Source organism: Lycorma delicatula, chromosome 11, assembly GCF_047948215.1.
Source record: "Lycorma delicatula isolate Av1 chromosome 11, ASM4794821v1, whole genome shotgun sequence".
Classification (NCBI taxonomy): domain Eukaryota; kingdom Metazoa; phylum Arthropoda; class Insecta; order Hemiptera; family Fulgoridae; genus Lycorma; species Lycorma delicatula.
The window spans coordinates 75218354-75231555 of record NC_134465.1 but is presented as its reverse complement, the minus strand read 5'-3'; positions in this window follow the sequence as shown (position 1 = coordinate 75231555).

Sequence of the window (13202 nt, the reverse complement as noted above, 5' to 3'; positions counted from 1 at the left end):
TATATAAATATATTTATATACATTTATATTTTATTATTATTTATATATTTTATTCAATTTACGAAACACATTATCGTAATACGAAACTAACCTTCCTTGACACAATAACAAAAGTGAAGTTGGTTTCAAAATCAATAAATCGTAAAGGAAGATTATGTAGGATTGAAAATTTTTCTATATATTTTTATTATGGATCTATCTTTTTTTATTTTATTTTTTATTTTTCTATTTTTATTATGGTTTACTATTTGATTTGACCCACGTGATTTGTCTATTTTTGGTTATTGTAAGTTCATTATCTTTTTTTTTAATTTTTTTTTTAACTTCCGGTACCACCGTTAGGGATTGCTTCAGAGAATGAGATGAATGACAAATAGCTAGTGAAAATGCTATGCCTGACCGGGATTCGAACCCGGGACCTCCGGATGAAAGGCCGAGACGCTAGTTCGGAGGCCGGCCAGTTCATTATCTTATGAAGAAAAACAGTCACATAAATAGAAAAACATATTATTAATATATTTTTCGCATATATATCGATATATAATAATATACACACGTATATATCTGACCACCACGAGACATGTACTAACGAATCGGGATTTTCCGCTAGTGATCGGTACGTTCCGGTGCTAAGAAAACAGGGACGGAGACATATCCAGACAGACTCACATAAAAATGTCCTCTAGTAGAGTAGGATATGAGGAAATGACACTTTAAGTGATTGGTATTTCGTACTCCTCATACCGTAAACGTAAAAAAAATTCTATTTCACCACCCCTCCACCATCCTATCCTGTGACCAACAGTAATACTGTACTTTTCTTCGAAAAGTCACTAAATAAAAATTATTTTTTTTAGATTTCTGTTTCACCGATCTTTATACTTTCTTGTTATAGATGTAACTGCTACATCAGAACAGATCTTTCTCGGATCACTATATCCGAGAAAGAAATACTCTAAGAATCCTGCATAGAATTTCGGTGTTTTGCGCTTTTTTTGCAATAATAGACAGGGCTAAATTAAAAAAATACCTTTTATTTTTATTTTTATTTTTTATGTTTCTATTTATAAGGATTTGGAAATGCATTTTATGTTTGGTAACATTTTAAAGTATTATTTTAATTATTTTGTAAATATTTGTTTCTTTTCCAAATCCTCACACATCTTACAAAACCTACGACTGAACCAACAAAAGAAAACCTTTAAAAATAATATTAAAACAAAAAGCATTATGTGGATAACACATGACTTCCTTTACGCCTATTAAATTATATTTACACATTTTTTAAAAAGAAAGTTCAAAAGATTTTATTTCATTAAAAACTTGTGATATTTTTTTATTGGTTTATATTTTTGTTATGATTGAATTATTATTCATCGTAATTTTTATTTTTACAATCAGAAGTTAATTATTAATAAAACAATTTATTTAAATTAAAAAAAAAGCTAAAAAAACGAGATGAAGTCTGATTCGAACCGATGTGCCATTCCCTTGTAAGATACAAATATTTCATTAATTAAAATTTTTATTTGGCTATAACTCTGGAACCAATGAAAATAAATACCACTTTATTTATCGTTGAAAAGTTCTAAATGAGGGCTTATTACTGCAGTTAAGAAAAAGTCCAAAATCCAATTTTTTTGGGATTTTGGGCTTTTTTGGACATTTTTAATTCAGTCGATTGCAGTCAAAATGGGAGGTGCACAACTAGATTTTACAAAAATTAAGATAGATTTTGTAAATAGATAGATTCTCGCAAAAAGATAGATTTTGCGAGATGTATGTATCTCGCATAATATTTCTTGTAATCTGAAAACCGAAATTTTTCACGATCGAAATACTTCCTTTACTTCGTATAAGGAAGTAAAAACCTATATATTATAAAAATTTGTTAATTTATTAATAATAAGGATTAAACAAAGTTAATAAAAAAATAAGAAGAAAATAAACTAGAAAAAACGCATTAAAAAAAAAATCTCTCAATTTGAAAGATTCGTTTTTTTTATATGAGTAAAATAGAGAATGTATTAATTCTAAATTAATTATTTATTATTTAAATCTAGTACATGAGATATCGTTTAGTAACCCTCTAAACCTAAGTACAACGTACATTAATCCGTACATAGTCGTAGTAATGTATAATTTAATTACATGATTGTACAGTTTGTAATAATAATTACATAATAATGTTAATTATTAATTGTATTCAATAGTATATTATTAATTAATAAATTACATTGTGTAAGTGATTACATAATTAACTTGCTCTTCTAATGTTAATTAATTAATTATTTAACGTTAGTTTAAAAATTAATTATAGGAGTATTAATTAAATTAAAAAATATAATTTTATTTTAAATCACGAATACTAATAATAATAATAGAAATAATAATAATAACAATAATAAATACTAGTTAATCACACAGTACAAAACGAAAAATACAATGAAAAATATATGTATTGTCGGGAGTTCGCGGCTCGATCAGGATACTGACAATTGAAAATGTTTGTATAATTACAATTTATTACTTTAAAATCATAAATAAAATAAGACAAATCAATAATAACAATAATAATAAACAACGAGTGTTTACGTACGAAAGAGAATTTAAAGAAATTGTCAGGATTTACTTACAGGTAGTTAAATATTGAAAACCAGAATTCAGGTCCATTGATACACCTGTAAACAGCAATAATAATACAATAGATAAGAGAAGTATAAATAAAGTTCTTTTACGGGAAATACCTTTGCTTCACAAGTAAAACTACCCTAACAATATACGAATGAAATTTAGTACCATCTCTTTCACTTATAGTCTAACAGTAACTCACCGAACCACTTCTTGTTTTCATGTACTGGAATTACTTGTGACGTCACCTTAATCGCGTCGAACTTGTACACATTAGAAATTCGCTCCATCACCGATTCGCATAGTAACTCTCGCAGGATACTTACACCTCAAACTCTCATAATCACTCCTTGCTTAGAACCCTCTCACAGACTCTCCTCGAAGATTGACCGTCAACTGGTTTTCCCCGGAGTATTTATGCACCTATCATCTTTACCTACAGGACTGGACCCAGTTGAGTGTGAGAACAATTGACCATGCATTTCTAACCTCTCTTTTTCTGTTTAGCCTCCGGAACTACCATAAGATATTACTTCAGAGGATGATATCTATGAATTTAAATTAAGTGTAATCTTGTACAGTCTCAAATCAACCATTTCTGAGATGAATGGTTAATTGAAACCCAACCACCAAAGAATCCGGTATCCACGATCTAGTGTTCAAATTTGTGTAAAAGCAACTACCTTTACTAGGATTTGAACCGTAGAACTCTCGACTTTAAAATCAGCTGATTTATGATGAAAAGTTAACCATTAGACCAGCCCGTTGGGCTATGCATTCCTAAACTGGATCCGGTAACTTTTCTCAGAATATGTGATACCGGGCAGTATTACAAAGACGATTCTTAAATGAACCTATAAGCTACACTAAAAGGGTTTCTTTTAACCCCTTTTTAGGTTTCTCCCGTTATTATACTTTTCTACTTCTTTCTTCTTAATTAGCAGGAATTCGTTATTCAGGTCTCTTATACCGGTCTTGTTACACTATATATATTTTTACATGAGATTAGCGGCTTAACTACTATGGCCAGTCCGCCATATAAAAATTTACCGCGTATGAAAAATGTCATGCCATAAATAATACATAAGATTATATAATATTTAAAATTTTATCAAATACATAATTTTAAGGTTGCATCAAAAAGCAAGACAAAACATAAATAATAAATAATTTAAAGTAAATACAAATTAATTAAATAGAATTCAGTAAAAAATTAGAATAAGTTTAAATAAAGGTAACTGTTAATACACACAGACATCTAAATTAAGCTGTTTTTATAAATTACATATCACAGTTTATAATATAAAAAATTAATAATAAATATATCGTATATTTTATTATAAAAGGAATATAACGATTTAGAAATTCTCTCTAATAAATAATTAAAAACATTTTTCTCAAAGATTTTACTTTTATATAGTTATAAAATATATGAAGGCAGTCGCTTAAAATCTGGTTGGAATTTATGTTTTTAAAGTTTTCTTGCCATACAAATTAATACAATTAGAAACCATGTACATTCTCTTTCGTCGCAAATAAAGAGGTACATTGTGTTTTACTATTTTTTTTTTTTTAATTTATAAGTGAGAAATAATGGACACCTACCTACAGAGTTCAAATTATTACAATGCGCTTATAAAGATTTAAATTTGGATCGTTTGATGAATGAAATACATGAAATCACATTAAGCACGCTTTTTTGAAGTTTAGATAAACTTTTTAAATATTAGTCCGTTCCAAAAATGAATATAATATTTTAGTGGGGGGGGGGGGAGGTGGAAATATAATGTACGCTCAGAGTGCCAGACTCCCGCTGGCAGTCTTACCAACCCGCCGCCGATAGACGACAGGCTAAACTACCTAAGCCTGAAACCGATTTACAGATTATATCAGGTTGAGTCCTATCCTAGGATCTGATAAGGCGGACGCCAATCTTTAGTTCACCTAATTTACATCTGGCTTAACGCGATTCAAGTCGCTCTTCATAGGCTGAAGATCATTAAGTAGTTGTAAGGGTTCAAAAAGTCGGGGCTAGAGATCAACCCTTTTGTCTCAGCCGATATGACCGCCGTCCCACAGATATACGTCTACTATTCTGAGGAGGTATCGAAGCCTGTGGAATGAATGCACCATGGCTCAAAGTATACCGCTTCACCAGTGCGGAGTTGAACGCGTATTTAACGTCCTACGTAACGAGAAGGACCACACGGCTTGAAAAATGATGTGGTCCTCTGCTAGCCGCATTGCCTCGACAATAATAATAATAATAAAACTTACTGTCGCAGGAAGTACGTTAAAAACCTGATTTCTGGTTTTAGTTAAGAAAGAAATGATGCTGGATTGCTCTATTGCTTTCGGTGTTTTTTTCTATATCATATTATGTTAGTAATACGTGTTATTTTATAATAATCTGAGGTATTGCGTATTATTCCAATAAATGCATTTTACTTGTATATTTATGTTTTTTCCCTCTTTTTCACATAGTTGTTGAGTTGTGACGGCTTGTTACTTAACACTGCTATGTCCAACAATCCACTTTGATACTGTTACGTATAATTTGTGAGGATTTGGAGCCAAAAAGAAAAGAAAAGGTTTAAATTAATTCAATACAAATCCAAAACGATTAAAGCTTCAAAACTTATATTTTTGCAGCAACCGATTTCCTTCATACAAGATCACTTGCTGGATTATGACGAAACTAAAATATTAAAGTGAAACTAGTCTTTTTTTTAATGTAATTGTATTTTTTGTCTCTATCTCCGATTCGTTCGACAATCAGTACGATTCTATTTCTATTAGGTTTACATCATCCTATCAAGTTTCATCAAAATAGGTTAAAAATTGCGCCCAGAAGAACAATAAAAGCAAAAAGTATAAAAAAAAAACGTTTTTTAGCTCTAACTCAGATTTCTATGAACCTATTTGCCTGAAAATCTACAGATTGTCTCTATATGTTTATATCACCTCATCAAGTTTCGTCAAAATTGGTTAAGATCTGCGTCCGGTAGAGCGGACGAAAAAAATTTATACAAACATAGATTCAGTAGTCGCCACATAACGAGGAGCTTGGATTATCAACCCGCATGTCACTGCTATACTATTGTTTTCTGAAATATTGACACAGCACGTTTAGTCATCTGTTAATAACATAAACATGATATAACTGCTGTTTACAAAACAATATATTTTGTGTATGTTTACAGTATAAGAAAGTGACAAAATGTTACTATACAGAACAATAAAACAATTATTTGCATTTTATTTTATTTTTGTTTCTTTTTTATTTTTCCATGTATATAAAGTTCAGTTATGTGGTTCTTCCTCTCGGTACGGTTCTGTTGGAGTGTATCGTATACTTTGTTACATAGTCAAATTAATTAACGATACGATATTTTATAAAAGGTTTTTATCGTAGTTTAAGGCTCAAACTTTTTAATGTAGTTCGTTCACGTGCTAATAGTTATGGCTGAATTTATATCAGTTGTGAAAGGTAAAAAACTCCGAAGATACGCGCAAAATTGTAAACAACGTGTATGATTTCATGAAGAATGAATCTTTAGCTGTAGGAAAATTAAAAAAATGGCAAGCATTTAATTACTATACTAAAGTGTGAAGAGAACTGCAGCTGCCTGTGGCATTTCCAGAACTCAGGTCTATAACCTAAACCAACCGGGTTGGTCTAGTGGTTAACGCGTCCTAACCAAATCAGCTGATTTGGAAGTCGAGAGTTACAGCGTTCAAGTCCTAGTAGACCCAGTTATTTTTACACGGATTTGAATACTCGATCGTGGATACCGGTGTTCTTTGGTGGTTATTAGCAATAAGGAGGTTCTTTGGTGGTAATAGTTATTAGCAATGCTCCGTATCATAATATCCTTTCTGAAAAACTTTCAGTCATGAAGCAAGAAATAAGACATAACTGTTTGGCTACAGAAACATCATATTCCATTTTCGTCTTAAATACTTAAACCATAATTGTATGAACTAATTATAAGTTGAAAAAAAGAAAAAGAAAACGATACCAATTTGACGAAAAGAAGTGAACATCAAGTTCTGTGGTTTTCACCTTACAAAAATAATTTATACCCAATCGAGATGGTATGGTCAAATGTAAAAAGACATGTTACGAGCCACAACACAACGTTCAAGATGTCAGAAGTACAGAAATTTTATGAAGATAAAATAAATTCGATGAGCGACAAACATTGGAAATCTTAACTGGAAAGGTTAAAAAAGTCGAAGGTCAATATTCGAGCCAAGAATCGTTAATGGATTTTCTGATAGAATCTTCTCTTTACGTAGCAAGAGTGATAAAGTGATAATTACTCTAAAAATAGTGACGATGAGAGCGTTCCAGCTGAGGAATTAAACAGATAATTCATTTTCCAGTAAGTAATTAAAGTTACAGTAATAACCATCTATCACAATATTTAGCATGTAATAAGTAACAGATAATATTTGGTCATCACCGACTGTATTTCATTTCAAAATTGTTATATTCATTTTTTTTAAATAGAATAATTAAAGGGAGATTACTAAGCGCGAGGAACATGTTTTTACGTTGGGTAATAATCGTTACTACTCCAAGCTCGCCGTTATTTGGCGGCGACTGTATAACATATTAAATATATATATAAAACTCGCAGAATCGTGTTCAGGAAACGATTTCAAAACGTAAAGTTGGTACCCCCACCCACCGACACCCCCTTAGAAAATCCGATCGACCGTGCGCAGTAGCGATTTCTATAAATTCTTTGGAAATCAGCTAATAATATGGTTGTGGGGATAACAACGGTGGCGTCGGTAGCAGTACTAATTATAATAAATAAATTAAAATATAAATTGTATTTTGATTAGATGGATTAATAGATAAATTAATAAATATTTAGTAGTCTACACAAGAATGATCGGTACACAGTAATGTAAAATAATATAGTCAGCATAAATTATGCTGTATATGAATTTAACATGAATATTCTTATGCATGAATTGGGAAATTAAGGTATTAATTTATTGTATTATTATTCCGTATGCATATATAATTCTATTATGAACAATAAAACAAAATATTCTAATATTTATATCGTTAATTTATTCTATAAATTTTGATTATATTAAAATATTAATTTTATGCCATAACAGAACTGAGAGTTCTAAATTAATATTACTATTATTCGAAAATAAATGTGTTTGAATTGCAAAATCGTTAGGTATTTAGTTAATTATTTGTACGGGTTATACATGTAGTTTGGGGTAATTCCATATAAAGGAGAAAGGGTAGGAATATTGCGTAAGAAATTAGGAGTTTTAGATTTAGTATAGTTAACAGTTACTGTAACTACCAGTTAATAGTTTGTTGTTTAAAGTTTGCCTAATTTATATGCCAACTTAGCTTGAACTTATGAAGTCTCTCCTCGCAAACTTACTGCAATTTAAGTTCGTATTAATGCAAGTAATAAGAATAAAGAGAAAGCAACATATATATATATATATATATATATATATATTAGAGAGGGAGAGAGACAGAGAAAGATTGAGAATAAAGAGAAATTTAGAAATTTATACACGACTAATTTTATCATAATTATTTTAATAAATTTTAGTTAAAATTTAAATCTTAATAAAGGAAACACTGACGTGGTGTCATTGAACTTATAAAATCTGCGTAGAGCTTAAAATTTAGCCCCTCTAGAACTATAAAGAAAGAAAAAATAAAATAAATTTCTTTTGAGGCTGTAGATATGAAGTAAAATGGATTGATAAACTGAAAAATTACGAATTAATCAACAAAATTAAAGAAGAAGAAGTACTTTTGCTGGTTATAAACAAGCAAAAAGGAAATTGATAAGGACATGAGGGTAGAGATAGTGGAATCTTGAGAATTTCTTTAGAAGAATCAGTTGAAGGAGAAAGGAATCGAGGAAGAAGAACGGTGAAGAATGGAAACTACAAGGGGATAAAGGAGAAGGCATGGAAAGAAACGGAAGGAGTCAGCAGTGGAGTAAGAGACCTGTCACCAGACAGAATACTAGATGATACATAAAAAAAAAAGCGACAACATAGTTGATGGACCCGGAATAAGGTTTTAGCCGCATGACGTCCTACAGCTGTGGGTTGTTTCTCATGCACGGCTTACACACAACTTAATTAAAAATATTTATCATTTTATTTGAATATTAATATTTTTTTTTCGTTTATTTAATTCAATGATTCTAACTAAAACGCGCGTGCATACCGTATATAATTCGCACGAGTGTGGCGATATTAGTGAAGACTGTGGGCACAAACTAAACTAATGTAATTTGACAACTTACATAAAATAAATTTCGTTTCTATGATCGACAGCCTGGTATAGCCGCAAGGCTTAACGCATCAGGTACCGAGGCAATGGGAGGATCAAGTTCGAGACTAATACCGGCTACGTTTTACACTTTAAATAATATTCATTTATTTAATCCTACCGCTCATCTGTGATGTCACAATGTAGCAAACGACTACAGCAGCATTTTTTTGAGGTGGGGGTGCGATTTTGCAAATATTGCTATTTTTTAATTGTTAAAAAACGTGCCTAAGAAATATATGACCTTAATCAGGCGAACTCTCTAAATACAGAGGGTGACGTTGCTCTACAGCCTCATCCCCTTGACCTTTTAAGTTGAAAATTTAATGATATCAACACCACATACATAGAAGTAATTTGACAAAGATTGGGCGAAATCGGTCTAGTAGTTCTGGAGACATAAGGTATTTAGAGGCCAACACCGAACACACACACACTTGTACATACGAACAGTAACATCCGGAAAATTTCCATCCGGTTTTTTGGGTTCCTTAGGTGTCAAAACGTCAAGTAATATCGGTGTCAAAACGCCACCCATCGGATTGGTCAAGTAGTAAACGCGTCTTCGCAAATCGGCTGATTTTGAAGTCGACAGTTCCAGCTTTCAAATCCTAGTAAAACCAGTTACTTTTATACGGATTTGAATACTATATCGTGGCTACCATTGTTCTTTGGTGATTGGGTTTCAATTAACCACACATCTCAGAAACGGTCAACCTGAGATTTTACAAGAATGCACTTCACTCACACTGACAAATATCATCCATTGAAGTAATATCTGACGGTGATTCCCAGAGGCTAAACAGGAAAAAAAAGGTGTCAAAATGCCAATATGCGGATAACCGCATATGCCCAAATTGGGCCGATTACAATACTTTTCCTTCTAGAATGCTACCTCGACAGGAAAGTAATGACTATACACACAGAGTGCTCATGGAGTATAGCAATCCTTAAATATTTTTTCAATCTGTAACTAAAACAAAAATGAAATTTAGCAAATGTTCCTACCGCCCAAATTTAGAAATATCCTAGAACACACTGAGTTCTAGGATCCTGAGTTCTGGGACCCTTTTTGGGTCCCACATTGGGAGAACAGGAGCACTCATAACATTCAAAAGGAAATAATACAAATTATTTTAAAAGTTACTGAAAAACAGAAATTTTGACGTAAACATCTTCTCAGTGCAACAAACCAACGACAGCTTTATTTTCAGTCACAGTTTTGTTTCACAACAAAAATGACGGCCTTTTAATATTTTTCAAAGCTAGTTTTAAAACTAGCCTATAATACACTCTGACCTCTGATTTTCGGTGGTCTCATACCGAAAATATAGATCCATTTGAGGTAAAAACCTAAGCTAAATTTTATTTTTTTAAAATTGTACTGTTAATCAGTTTGTAAACTACTCCAATATTTATGGAAACCACAGAAAATTTGTTTCCTTCAGAAAAAAACTTTTTCTTATGCTTTAGCAACCAACGACGATTATCATTCTTTATAAGAAAATGAAATCAAAGATATCAATAGGATTGCATAAAGAAGAATACGTAATAAAATAACCAAAAGTATGACAAAACGCAGTGCACAAAAGTTATAAAAAAAGCTAAGGGCCTACTATTAACTCTGTTCTCTTGATTAGTAGTCTACCGAGTATGAAGCTATCTACTTACCCATACACTATTTAAATTGCCTCCATGTAATAAAATTTTTTCCAACTTTTTTACAGATTTTTTATTATTAATTTAAAATGATTTTTATTAATATATAGTCTGAATAAATCCCGTAACCCTACACAAATATCAGTTATGAAATTTGTACTTTTGTATTTTAAACATTTATATATATATCTCTAGTTAAGAATTATTTACCCATTGGATATTTTTATGCATAATCGTGCTGAACAAATGCTCTATGCGTTTCTACCTTCTCCTTGATATGTTTCCAAATATCTCCGGAATTATCGTTTGAAAGGCTTTCTCCGTATTGTTAAACAATTCTTCACATTTATTTTGAGATACATAGACCCCCGAAGATTGGGGCATCGTGGTGGTCATTACAATAGGACCGGTGATACTTGTTAATTACAGCTGATGTAGCGATCTGGGAATTGTTTATTTAAGTAAACGCAGAACAGAATTAAATAGAAGCTAGGAGCTAGAAGTTTTGCGATCACATCTCGGCCAATATCATTAGTTGTAGTGGATTCCTTTCCGACCTACACATAAATTGGGGATTCTTCTTAGTCCAGAAAATTATATTCTTGGCTCGAGAAATAACACCCCTTATGTGGAACACCGAATTTTTTTATCGTGATAATTAAGCACGGCAACCTGCAACACGATATTCCATGTTTTCATCCGATAATTTATTTTCAAAAGTTAAAAGAAATATTTAAAAATTCCAGTCTTTTTACTTCCTTGTACGAAGTAAAGGAAATCGCGAAAAATTTCGGTTTTCAGATTTCAACGGAAATATCCATTTTGATAATCCCTGAATCCACTTTGACTAGTTTCGGCGTGACGTCTTTACGTACATATGTACGTACGAATGTATCACGCATAACTCAAAAACGAGTAGCCGTAGAATGTTGAAATTCTTGATTTAGGACTTCTGTAAGATCTAGTTGTGCACCTTTCCTTTTGATTGCAATCGACTGGACCAAAAGTGCACAAAAAACTCAAGATCCAAACAAATTTGGACTTTATCTTAACTGCAGTAATCAGCTCTCACAAATTTATTGTGAGGTTTTCAACGATATATATTATAAATGGTACTTATTATTGTTGATTCCAGAGTTATAGCCAAATAAAATTTTAATTAATGAAAAAAATTTGGATCATACAAGGAGAAGATACATCAGTGAATCCGATTTCATCCCATTTTTTAAATTTAAATATATTGATTTATTAATAATTATTAACCTCTGATTGCAAAAAATAATGTGTATATGTAATTTAATAGGCGTATAACAAGTAAGTCATGTGGTGTCCACATCATATTTTTTAATTTAATCATACATCTTTAGAGTAGCAATATGTTAATTGTAAAAGAGGTACGAAATTTTGGAAATTCTATAGAATGAATTCAGAATGAATTCATGTGTCAATTATTGAGTGATTTTAACTTAAATCCGGAAAAAAATTAACCTTAAGAAATTTGTTTAAAAATAGTAAAACAAGATAAAAAGGAAACACTTAAAATAAAAATCATTAAAAAACATTTGATATTCTTCATCCTTGAGAAAACAATTGTTTACCCCTCACAGCAGTACAAACATTACGCTCGCGGATAAACATCTACAAAAAGTCTTATTACACACGATAAAAAGTTACAGGTTAAAGAGATAATAAAACTTTTAAGAGTATACTTAAAAAAAAATAAAAAGAATATTATTCAAAAAATTAAAACTAAAGAAGCATTTAATACACTGTTAATTAACGATAAAGTCAAGAAAAAGAGAGAACAAAAATAGAGTAAAGTAAGGTAGACATGTTTCTAGCAAACTGTCAAATAAATTCGTCTTTAATTTAAGCGTTGATGATGTAGAATGAAGGAAAAGGTAGATAGGTAGGTGTAACCCTTTTTGGAATGGGATTGCTGAACGGCTGAAGAGGTAAATAAAGGAGATAGAAAGAGCGGGGAGTTTGAAATTAATTAAATCTGATATTCTCTTGTCGTTGTTGTGACGTTACGGTAGAACTCTTACCGTCCGTGGATGTACACTATAATTGAAGTGATGAAAATATCTTTCCTTAAGCCTACACAAAAACCGTTACTTCATTATTGATGACGATATGCAATGAATGATCGAGAATTTTTCTTTTTTAATTACTTTCTAAAAGTAAAATGAATTAAAGAATAAAATAAATTCTTCCTTTTTAACTATAAGACGCAATAATCATATTTATACTTCCAACTGTGATATTGGAAAAAAAATAAAACAGATTACCAAACTAAAGAAGATTACACACACCAAATATCAAGTTATCTTCATTTGTTTCCGAGAGATTAAAAAAAAAGTAAATTTCATTGTTTAAAAAAAGGGTAAAATCCAGTTTACCCCTTTACACTCAGAATTTCAAAAAAATCCTTCCGTGTGCCATAAGAAAAACGTTATGTTTTTTCGGAGCGTTGATTATGAATCATTCACGACATATTCTTTTATGTATATATATGGTAAATCGGTTAGAAATAATGCCACTCCGTGGCAGAGTGGTAACGTCTCGGCCT